The sequence below is a fragment of the Ovis aries genome, chromosome X, assembly GCF_016772045.2.
Source record: "Ovis aries strain OAR_USU_Benz2616 breed Rambouillet chromosome X, ARS-UI_Ramb_v3.0, whole genome shotgun sequence".
Taxonomy (NCBI): domain Eukaryota; kingdom Metazoa; phylum Chordata; class Mammalia; order Artiodactyla; family Bovidae; genus Ovis; species Ovis aries.
The window spans coordinates 84,645,729-84,658,486 of NC_056080.1; positions in this window are offsets into that span (position 1 = coordinate 84,645,729).

Genomic DNA, 12,758 nt, shown 5'->3' on the forward strand with positions numbered 1-12,758 from the left:
CAGAAATAAAGTCTCTCACTGTTTCTATTGTTTCCCCATCTATCTGCCATGAAGTGATGGGACTGGATGCCATGATGTTAGTTTTCTGAAAGTTGAGTTTGAAGCCAACTTTTTCATTCTCCTCTTTCAGTTTCATCAAGAGGCTCTTTAGTTCTTCTTTGCTTTCTGCCATAAAGGTGTTGTCATCTGCATATCTGAGGTTATTGCTGTTTCCCTCAGCAATCTTGATTCCAGCTTGTGCCTCATTCAGCCTGGCATTTTTGTACTCTGCATATAAGTTAAATAAGCAGAGTGACAACATACAGCTTTGACATACTCCTTTCCTGATTTGGAACCAGTCTGTTGTTCCATGTCCAGTTCTAACTGTTGCTTCTTGACCAGCATACAGATTTCTCAGGAGGCAGGTCAGGTAGTCTGATATTCCCATCTCTTGAAGAATTTTCCACAATTTGTTATGATCTACACAGTCAAAGGCTTTGGCATAATCAATAAAGCAGAAGTAGATGTTTTTCTGGAACTCTCTTGCTTTTTCGATGATCCAATGGATGTTGGTAATGTGATCTCTGATTCCTCTGCCTTTTCTAAATCCACACTGAACATCTGGAAGTTCATGCTTCATGTATTGTTGAAGCCTGGCTTGGAGAATTTTGAGCATTACTTTGCTAACTTGTGAGATGAGTATAATTGTGCAGTAGTTTGAACATTCTTTGCATTGCCTTTCTTTGGGATTGAAATGAAAATTGACTTTTTCCAGTCCTGTGGCCACTGCTGAGTTTTCCAAATTTGCTGACATATTGAGTGCAGCACTTTCACAGCATCATCTTTTAGGATTTGAACTAGCTCAATTGGAATTCCATCACTTCCACTAGCTTTGTTCATAGTGATGCTTCCTAAGGCCCACTTGACTTCACATTCCAGGAGATCTGGCTCTAGGTGAGTGATCATATCATCATGGTTGTCTGGGTCATGGAGATCTTTTTTTGTATAGTTCCTTTGTGTATTCTTGCCACCACCTCCTAATATCTTCTGCTTCTGTTAGGTCCATGCCATTTCTGTCCTTTATTGTGCCCATCTTTGCATGAAATATTCTTTTGGTATCTCTGATTTTCTTGAAAAGATCTCTGGTCTTTCCCATTCTGTTGTTTTCCTCTTTTTCTTTGCACTGACTGCTGAGGAAGGCTTTCTTATCTCTCCTTGCTATTCTTTGGAACTCTGTATTCAGATGCTTATATCTTTCCTTTTCTCCTTTGCCTTTCATGTCTTTTCTTTTCTCAGCTATTTGGAAGGCCTCCTCAGACAACCATTTTGCCTTTTTGCATTTTGTTTTCTTGGGGATGGTCTTGATCCCTGTCTCCTGTACAATGTCATAAACCTCTGTCCATTGTTCTTTAGGCACTCTGTCTATCAGATCTAATCCCTTGAATCTATTTGTCACTTTCACTGTATAATTGTAAAGGATTAGATTTATGTCATACCTGAATGGTCTAGTGGTTTTCCCTACTTTCTTCAATTTAAGTCTGAATTTGGCAATAAGGAGTTCATGATCTGCACCGCAGTCAGCTCCCGGTCTTACTTTTGCAGACTGTATGGAGCTTCTCCATCTTTGGCTGCAAAGAATATAATCAATCTGATTTTGGTATTTATCATCTGGTGATGTCCATGTGTAGAGTCTTGTCTTGTGTTGTTGGAAGAGGGTGTTTGCTATGACCAGTGCATTCTCTTGGCAGACCTCTGTTAGCCTCTGACCTGGTTCGTTTTGTACTCCAAGGCCAAACTTGCCTACTTGGAGTAGGTCTTCATAGAACCGTTCAATTTCAGCTTCTTCAGCAATACTGGTCAGGGCATAGACTTGGATTACTGTGATATTGAATGGTTTGCCTTGGAAACAAACAGAGATCATTCTGTCGTTTTTGAGATTGCATCCAAATACTGCATTTGGGGCTACTCCATTTATTCTAAGGGATTCTTGCCCACAGTAGTAAATACAATGGTCATCTGAGTTAAATTCACCCATTCCCGTCCATTTTAGTTCACTGATTCCTAAAATGCTAATGTTCACTCTTGCCATCTCGTATTTGACCACTCCAATTTGCCTTGATTCATGGACCTAACGTTCCAGGTTCCTATGCAATATTGCTCTTTATAGCATCGGACTTTACTTCCATGAAGTCAAATATTACCTGTTTAAGAAGGAATCATTTGTTACTTCCTTGGGTGAGCATTCCCAGCTCTTATTATCTTCAACCATACCCTGATGTTGATTTTATCTAGTGAGAAAGCTTGTGGAAGCCAAAGACACATCTTATTTCATATTTCTCTCTGGGATCCCTGCATGTGACTGACGTGAAATGAGCATTGTCCACGATGCCTTGGTGAAGAGGAGGGTATATCTATATATTTGGTGCTCTGGGCACTTTGGTCCCTCCTTCCTGTGCCACCCTCACACTTTCCATCAGACTCCAGCAGGGAGTTGGGGCCTGGGCTCAGAACACACAGAGGTCAGCAACCCTCCCTCTGTCGTCGGTGGGAATTTTACTTTAGAAACTCTGATCTTTGGATTTTTCCAAGACTGTCTTTCTGTGGCAAAAAACAGTGAAAGAACTGAGTACTCCACTCAGAGGTCTCCCCGTGTCTTCTGGGACTGCTGTCTCCTCACTGCCACTTCTGTGTCTGCCATGGTCCTAGCTGTCACCATTTTGCATCAGAATTATTGGATCAGCTGCACCTTGGTTCCTCTGTCTCCAGTGCTGCCCCCATAAGTCCATGCCAGTCAAGGTGGCTGTCCTAAAACAGATTTCTCCTTTTTACTTCCCAGTTCACAATGACAATTTAGCTTCAAGGAAAATACCAAGATACTGAGACTGGGGTTCCAGGCACCCTGACCATCTATCTGACCTCCATGTCGCAGCCCATGTCATAACTCCTATGATTCTCATGCTTCACTTATGGCACAATTTGTTTATTTCCAAAATGAAATGGATATTTCAATGCCTCTGAGGCTAATTTCAAGCAAATCTCACCTCCCAGAATGTCTGACCGTCTGAGACACATTCTGAAAGGTTCACCTCCTCTCTAAGCTCTATTTCCTCATCTCTCCTCCCATCTTGGGGTTTTGCCACAGTATGAAACCAATACATAATCTCTAAGGAAAGCAATTAGACCACAATGAAATCCCATGTCATACCCACTAGGATACTATAATGAAAAGGTAGATAATGGCAAGTATCGTTGAGGGTATGGAGAAATTGGAACCATGCTACACCGCAGCTTGGAACATTGTCTTAGTTCAGACTGCTATAACAATACCATACACTGGCTGGCTTATAAAAACATACATTTAATTTTCACAGTTTTGAAGGCTTGGGAGTCCAAGATCAAGGCATCACCAGATCTGACGTCTGATGAGAGTCTAGTTCAAACTGTCTTCTCACTGTGACCTCACATGGCAGAAGGGACAAGGGAGCTCTCTCTGTAAGGGACGGGGGGTCTCTTCTATAAGGGCACTAATCTCATTAATGAGGGCTCCACCTTTCTGATCTAATCACCTCCAAAGGCCCCACCTTCAATACCATCTCACTGGGGATTAATTAGGATTTCAGGATATGAATGTGGGGAGGACACATTCAGTCTACAGCAAATGTAAAAGGTTGTTGTCATTATGGAAAACACTTTGGGAGATTCCCATCAAGTTAAAGATAGCATTGCAGGCAGATTCTTAACCATCTGAGCCACCAGGGGATCCCAGAGTCACCATAAGACTCAGTATTTTCCACTCCTAGGTATATACCCAACAAAAATTAAAACATGTGTCCATACAAAATTTGTACATGAGTCTTCATAGTAACATTATTCATAACAGCAAAAGTGAAACCAGTTCAAATGTCCATCAATTGACGTATAAACAAATGAAATGTAGTATAGTCATGCAATAGAATACCATTATGCAATAAAGAGGAATGAAGTATGGATACATTCTATAATATGGATAAGCCTTGAAAATAGTATGCTAAGTGAAAAAAGCCATACAAAAAAGACCATGTATTATATGATCCCATATATATGAAATGTCCAGTCTAGGCAAATCAACAGAGACCAAATGGCGATTAGTGGTTTTTAGGAGCTGGGGAGTGGGAAGTAGAAGGTGATGGCAAGGAGGGGTAGGGTTTCCTTTTGGTGTGATGAAAACCTTGTGCCACTAACTAGATAGTGGTGATGGTTGCATAACTTTGTGAATATAATAAGAACCACTGAATTGTATACTTTGAAGAAGGGAATTATATAGTATATGCATTATGTCTCAAAAAAGCTATCAAAAAATAAAGAAACTACTTGGTGAGTACATATTGAATAGTTACCCTATACTCAACACTGAGCAAGTATTTTCTCATTAAAATCCTATGAGATAGTGTTAGACTGAATGTCTGAATCACTGGTAAATTCTTATGTTGAAGTCTTAATCCCCAATGTGGTGGTATTAAGAGTTGGGACCTTTGTGGGGTAATAAGATTTAGAGGCAGTCATGAGGGTAGAGCCCCTAAGGATTAATGCCCTTTCAAATTTGAGCAAACTCCAGGAGATAGTGAAGGATAAGGAAGCCTGTGTCCATGGGGTCTCAAAGAGTCAGATGCAACTTAGCAACTGAACAACAACAAGCAGGATAGAGGGGCTAAGGGAAGATACAATGGACAACAGAAAGCTCATAAGGCGAGGAGGCAGGTAGACATGAAACCTGTTCAGGAGACAGTGAGGCCACCTGTTGAGTCTGATGTACTAAGACCAGGCAGGCTGTGAATTGAATGCCCAGACCCATGGCCTGATGCAGGAGAGACAGTGGAATATTATGTTCAAACAAGGAGATGACTGGCGTGGTGGTCACTCTCAGAGACAAGCAACAACTCAGCCAGTAGCCAGAGTATGTGAAGGAGCCTCACAGCAAATGTCACTCCCAGGGCCTGACAGACTGGGGCAGGGGCCAAAGAGAGTGACAGGAAGCAGAAGTGGGGATCTGTGATTACAAATGCGCTGGATATAGAGGATGATAAAGAATGATGAGAATAATAAAAGGAGATATGGGTACAAGAAAACCTCTTCCTCTTGGGACTCTGCCTAAGCAGGAAATAAAGGGTGAAAGCCTGGGGAAGAAACCAGCTTCAGGGAACATTGACGGGAGGCGAGGTGGTGGGAACTGTGCCCAGATGGCTGTTCTGTGTCCGGGAGCCTTCTGTTTTCTCTTCCAAAGTGCTTTCCTTGAAGCTCATATGGTTTGTTTTCTCTTTAAACAGCCTTTTAAAAAATTGTGGTAAAATATAGTACATAATATTTATCATTTTATCCATCTGTAAATGCACAATTCAGTGGCATTAATTACATTAATCACCACCACTATTTATACAGCAAACTTTTCCTCATTTCTGACATAAATTCTACCCATTAAATAACACTTACCTTTCCCCCAACCCCCAATTCATGGTAACCTCTATCCTGTGTTCTGTCTCTATAAATTAACCTATTCTAGCTAGATATTTCCTGTAAGTGGAATCATGCAATATTCGTCTTGCTGTTTCTGGTTTATTTCACTAAGCATAAGTTTCCAAGGTCCATCTATGTTGTAGCATCTATCAAACTCTTTTTCCTTTTTTTTAAATTGAAGTGTAGTTGATTTACAAAGTTGTGCTAGTTTCATATGTAGAAATTTTGTTCCTTTATATGGTTGAGTAGTGTTTCATTATGAGAACAGATTACATCTGTGCTTATCAGTGTCCATTGACAACGACAGGGTGACGTAGGTGACAGCGCTTGGCGCTATGACTACCAGGGACCTGAATACCAGAAGTGGAACTGCAAGTGACCTCAGAGAGTCTTGTCCAACCGAGAAGGAGAGTGAGCTACCCAAAGCCTCAGAGGGATCGCCTAACACCTTCCCCTCCCCTCTTGTGCGTACCCAGCACCCATATGAGAGGTAGAAGTGGCCCAGCTCCCGAAAACTGGGCACTTAGGTCCACCCACATGCGATGTCCCTTAGTTCCAGAGAGGCAGCTCCAAAAAAAGAGCAGATTTCCAGCTGTTAGGGGAAGAAAGTATTCCAGACGGTAGGGCGATCAAGTGTGCCAACACTGCTGAAAGAACAAAGATGAGAGGACTCTGAATGGATGAAAGCAAACCTTTCCTGTAAAAGATTGGATAGTAAATATTTTCAGCTTGGTGGGCCATACAGTCTCTATCACAACTACTCAGCTCTGTCCTGGTGGCACAGTTATAGACAATAGGTAAATGTGGCAATACAACTTTATTTATAGACATGGGATGCTGAATGTCGCATCATTACATGTGTCAGAAAATACAGTTCTATTTTTCTCAAGAACTCTTAGCTGACAGGCCATGTGAACATAGGCAGTAGGTGACAGTAGGTCTCAGTCAGTGATTCTCAGCCTTCACTGTGTATTAGAATTACCAGGAGAGGCTCTAGAAAAACAGTAGTGCCTTACCCCACCCCCAGCCAAGTACATCAAAATCTCACAAAGGGAAGCCTGGCAGGGGGCAATTCAGGTACAGACCCCAAATAAATGAAAACATACACCCACACAAAAACTTTTACATATATGTTCATGGCAGCACTACTTACAATAGCTCTTAACTGGAAACAAGCCAATATCTATCTATTGATGACTGGATAAACAAAGTGTGGTATAACCACACAATGGAATATTATTCAGCCATTAAAAATGAGGTTCTAATACACGCTCCATCATGGATGAACTGAGAAAACATTATTCTGTATGAAAGGAGCCAAACGCAAAAGTCAGATATCGTACGATTTATTTGTATCCATTGTCCAGAATAGGCAAATCCACTGAGACAGAAAGGAGATTTGTGGTTGCTAGAGGTTCAGTTCAGTTCAGTCGCTCAGTTGTGTCTTACTCCTTGTGACCCCATGGACTGCAGCACGCCAGGCCTCCCTGTCCATCACCAACTCCTGGAAATCACTCAAACTCATGTCCATTGAGTCGGTGATGCCATCCAACCATCCCATCCTCTGTTGTCCTCTTCTCCTCCTTCCTTCAATCTTTCCCAGCATCAGGGGTTTTTCAAATGAGTCAGTTCTTCACATCAGGTGGCCAAAGTATTGGAGTTTCAGCTTCAGCATCAGTCCTTCCAATGAATAATCAGGACTGATTTCCTTTAGGATGGACTGGTTTGATCTCCTTGCAGTCCAAGGGACTCTCAAGAACACCACAGTTCAAAAGGATCAATTCTTCTGTGCTCAGCTTTCTTTATAGTCCAACTCTCACATCCATACATGACTACTGGAAAAGCCATAGCTTTGACTAGATGGACATTTGTTGGCAAAGTAATGTCTCTGCTTTTTAACATACTATCTAGGTTGGTCATAACTTTTCTTCCAAGGAGCAAGCATCTTTTAATTACATGGCTGCAATCACCATCTACAATGATTCTGGAGCCCCCCAAAAAATGAAGTCTGCCACTGTTTCCACTGTTTCCCCCATCTATTAGCCATAAAGTGATGGGACCAGATGCCATGGTCTAAGTTTTCTGAATGCTGAGCTTTAAGCCAACTTTTTCACTCTCCACTTTTACTTTCATCAAGAGGCTCTTTAGTTCTTCTTCACTTTCTGCCATAAGGGTGGTGTCATCTGCATATCTGAGGTTATTGATATTTCTCCCAGCAATCTTGATTCCAGCTTGTGCTTCATCCAGCCCAGTATTTCTCATGATGTACTCTGCATATAAGTTAAATAAGCAGGATGACAATATACAGCCTTGACGTACTCCTTTCCCTATATGGAAACAGTCTGTTGCTCCATGTCCAGTTCTAACTGCTGCTTCCTGACCTGCATACAGATTTCTCAAGAGGCAGGTCAGGTGGTCTGGTATTCCCGTCTTTTTAAGAATTTTCCACAGTTTGTTGTGGTCCACACAGTCAAAGGCTTTGGTATAGTCAGTAAAGCAGAAGTAGATGTTTTTCTGGAACTCTCTTGCTTTTTCAATGATCCAATGGATGCTGGCAATGTGATCTCTGGTTCCTCCGCCTTTTCTAAAACCAGCTTGAACATCTGGTGAGAGTAGGACAGGGGTCAAAGCTGCTTCGTAGTTTTGTGGTCCTAGTAACTGGGAGATTGGCAATGCCATTTCCTGAGATGGGGACCATGTGAGAGTGGCAGGGTGAGTTTGAGGACAAGGCTGGACAGTCCTGTTTTGGACATCACAGTGCTTCTTAAAAGCCATTAGACAATGCAGGATAGGCTTTTGAATGGATGTGTCTGGGTTCCCAGGAGGAGTAGGTGGGTGTGACCTGCCTGTAGATGAGATGGCCCAGGGAGCAAGGACAGAGCGAGAGAAGAAGGGGCCTGGTAGAAGAGACAGTGTAAACAGAAGCACAAAGGCAGGAAGGAATGCCTGGCTTTGGGGAGCAGTAGGTGTTCTGGCAAGGCTGGAACCTGGGGTCAGGGGTGGTGGGAGGGAGGCCACTTGAAGAGGTCATCTGGGGCCAGGTCCTGCAGGGCCTTGAATGCCGAGCTCAGGAACTTAGACTCATCGCCAGGACAATAGGAAGAAGGCACTGTGGGGAGGGTTGTGATCCACTCTTCCTGGCTGGGAGAGCAGGAGAAGGAGAAGGAAGGACCCCAAAGAAGATGCCCTGTTTCCTTGGTGATCTTAGTGGGAATGGAGAGAAGGCGGAGCTCTGAGAAGTCTTGAAGATCTTAGTGGATACGTGGTCATCATTCTTTGTTCAAATTCACGCAGCCTGCATGAGGGAGATCCAGGCTGCCCTCATGGTTGCCTTAGTTTACCCAGGTCAGGTGATAAAAGCCTGCGGTCACATAGAGCTTTGATCCTTGCATAAGAGTTAAGGGAATCACTAATCTGCTGGGTGGACTGGGACTGGGCCTCCATAACATCTGAAATCACATCCACTAGTACCCTGTGTGTCTCTGTGTGTGCATAGGAGTGTTTGATGTATAGGTGCCCCAAAAGGGAGGTGATGCCTATTGAAAACTGACAAGAGATATTTTTGAACACAATGTTATTACCATTAATTGGATGCTGTTTCCATGTTTATATTCTATACCCTTTTCTGGGAGGTTTCTTGGACAGCTTAGATGACATTCAAAGAAATAAAGAGGCCAAATGCTGGTGTTTGTGGTTTGAGTCTCCCAGGTACTTCAGAGAGACTTCACTGGGTGCATTAAATAAGGCCCACATTTGGGGAGGCAAGTGTTAAGTCCTATTTCTGCAGAGGTCAGGATTCAGAATGGAATATAATGCCTCACAAATATTACAGGGTCATCAGTTATTTGTCTCTTGCATTGGGAAAATATGCAGGTAGAAGATTTTGTCCTGCTTCACTTGGCACGCAGGTTTCCAGAAGACAGTGGGTGTTCTGCATTTAGATTTCCAGAGACTCCTCATGATGAGACTTGAAACTAAGTGGGGACCCACTGGCATTTTGCACCTGTCTTTTTTTCCTTCTAGATTGTTGTGATCATGGCCATCATCGCCATGATTGTCATGTTGTTGTATGGTCCTTGGTGTGTTAAGAAAACACTTCAAACCCCCAATAGGAATTCTAACAGGGATCAAAAGCATGAGATGATTTGGGTCTCCTGGGACTTTGTTACATGAGATTACAAAATGCTCGGTCAAAGGGTCCTTTCTGGGGGTGAGCAACTCTGTCTGCCCACTGTCTGTGAAGCTGAGGCTCCTGACCAGCCACACTGTGTTGTCGCCGAGCGAAGGAGCTGGAGAACTGAATCCTAGTGAATCCCCTTCCTGAGCTTGGCTCTCACCCTCCCCCCTGCCTCCACACGCCTTCCCAATCTCTTCCCCACTTGCCCCAGCTTGTCAGTCTTCAATGGTTCTGGCTCCCAGAGCAGTATTTTCTTTTTATTTATTTAAAAAAATTTTTAAATGTATTTTAATTGGAGGCTAATTACTTTACAATATTGTGGTGGTTTTTGCCATACATAGTATTTTCTGAGGCAGATGCTGGGTTCTGTACAACAGAGTCCTGAGTCTCCTGAAACAAATGGAACCTTGAAATACCAATCTGATCTCATCACCATGCAGCCTCACCCCAGCCCTATTTCAAACTCTTTGGGGTTCCCAGATGCGTTTGAATACAGCTTCACCTGCTCTAGGAACCCTGCAGGACCAGGTTCCAGGCAATTCAAATTCAAAGGTTCGTTTCTGGGCCTTTGCTTCAGCAGGTATCTTGGGATCCACACACTCCTGCCCCGCCATCTGCACTGTGAACTGTTGCTTTTCCTTTAACTCAGCTCTCCTGACCCTACAACCACTCTTTGGTGCTCCCACAGTGTCCTGTGCTCCCCTCTCTAACTCCTCTATCACCTGACTGCTTGTCATCTGTCTCCTCCCTACAGGGAACCTGGGACATCCTTTCTCCCTGAGAACAGGGCCAAGCCCACACAGCCATCCCCTCCTTCCTATGGCCACTGTGGCCTCTGCCGCATACAATCCCCGAAGCCAAACCCTTCTCATCAACCCCAGGCTCCCAGCTTCTCTGCTGAGAGGATACCAGTAACCACTCCTGTGGGTCCCTTGCCCTGCCTCTCTCTTTCCCTGTCTTTCTGCTGCTCAATGGTTACAACCCTTCAGTGGCTTCCCTTGGTTCTCAGATCAATGCTCTGCTCATTAGCATGACATTCAAGGCTCTGCCTGACCTTGCCTTACCAGAGAATCCAAGAGAGGAGAGAATATAAACATACTGTGCAGAGGAGGAGGCGATGGAGTGATAATTTGCTTACAACTCAGAAAATATGAGAGGGAACATTGTTTAAGAATCCATTTTCATGGCTTCTGTTTATGTATGGGGTGTGTCCCCCAAATCCCCAGGTATCGGGGCTCTGGTTGGGCTAAATACTGCTGGTTTAGCCATGGCTTTGCAGACTTGTGAATTTCACTGGTGAGTGGATTTAAGTTTGGGGATGGGCAGGCTTGCCAACTTATTATTTTGCAAAGTAAGCACGTTAAAACACTACCATCTTTTCATGAAATAAAGGACTTTTGTATACCCGAAGAAGTCCATGATTTCAGAATAAAGGTCAGTACTCTCACATTATGTGGGGAACATTTGCCACAATAACATCATTTTCTTCTTTAGCATGAGACTGGTGAAGACTTGCCCCTGCTATCAGGCATTGGGGGTACTGTTGCAGCCCCGGTGCACCTGATCCCAGAAGCCAGCTGTCTGCCTTCCCAGAACGTTGCAGGGGGGGCCTTTGTCTCTGAACTTGCCCACAGAGTGGGGAGCTGGGAAGGTGGGGAGAGTGCTGGTCTCTTTCCCACCTACTCTGGAGCCCAGTTGGGGCCTTCAAACTACTTTGGTTAAAGGGATTAGGACCCAGGCTGTGGGAGGAGAGGAAGCAGAAAGAAGGGCTGTTGATGTTCTGAGCACAAGCTAAGCTGCACTGGGTCCTGGGAACAAAGGGTGACCCTGGGTTGGGGCAAGGCATTTGTCCCTGCCCCTCATGTGGACTCCCTCTCCAGTCTGGTGCCCCAAGGATCAGGAATTGGTACTGCTGATGTGGACATTGGTGCTTTCAAGACGGGCACCTTCAACAGGGATGGAGCTGATGGCAAAGCCATTCCAGAGCCCTGGTGGGCAGATGTCACCAGGTGGGTCTAATTTTGGCCATGGGTGATGGAGGCCCCCTCGGGGAATTTTGCAAGGAGGAGTTTGTGGCACTTGGGAGCAAGAACAGGCGCTCTGTACTAATAATAGTCAGAGAACAGCTGTTTTGGAGTTTGGAACACATCTCCTTAAGGATATAGTGTGTAATGAGGGTGGGGACAGAAGGGTGAGCCATGATGGAAGACCAGGCTGCCCTTAGAACCCTACTTAGCTCAGATTAGTGTATACCCTCCCAGCTTTCTCTGTGCCTCTCCTGTACTCCCAGATGAGCCTGGTGGCCATTTGTTCATGTCACATTTCTCTGCCTGGGTCAGTGCTGAGGAAAGGTGGGCTTTTTAGGAAAGGAGCTTGTCAGCCCAAATGGTTTTACAATTGGTGACAATTTGCAGGATATGAGAAGTTCAGGAAGGGGTGAGGAATGGCAACAGGGTGAGGACAAGGAGGGTGGTGTGGAGACAAGGCTGGCTTGGCAGGAACTGGCCTCAGCACCATGTGCAGTGGCAGCAGGGTGTGTGTGTGCCCGTGTATGGGGGGCACAGATCATGGTTTCTAAATTTAGAATTTCCCGGATGCAAATCAAGCCCACAATCAATTGCAATTCTATAGGGTAGCAGCTCGGAGAAGGCAACGGCACCCCACTCCAGTACTCTTGCCTGGAGAAACCCAGGGACAGGGGAGCCTGGTGGGCTGCCGTCTATGGGGTTGCACAGAGTTGAACAAGACTGAAATGACTTAGCAGCAGCAGCAGCAGGGTAGCAGCTACTTCAGAGGCTCTCCAAGTTCTAGGGAGGACCTCAGCGCAGCAGGATCAGAACCTGATGTCACTGGCTGTCTCAGACTTATACTAACCTAACTTATAAGAGACTGAGAAACAAACCAGGCCTCAGATGAGTCATTTTATGTAGGGAGAGTTATCTGGCAGGATAACTGACCTTGGACATTTGCAGTATTTTGACTAAAGACCTGTTTTTTTGCTTGTTTTGTTTTTGAGTGGGTGTCTTTTTGCATATGATAAACATGATCCTTTTCTGTTGGTTCTTGTTCCTGTGTCTGCTCCTGTGCTCATCTCCTGCTCTACGTCATCACC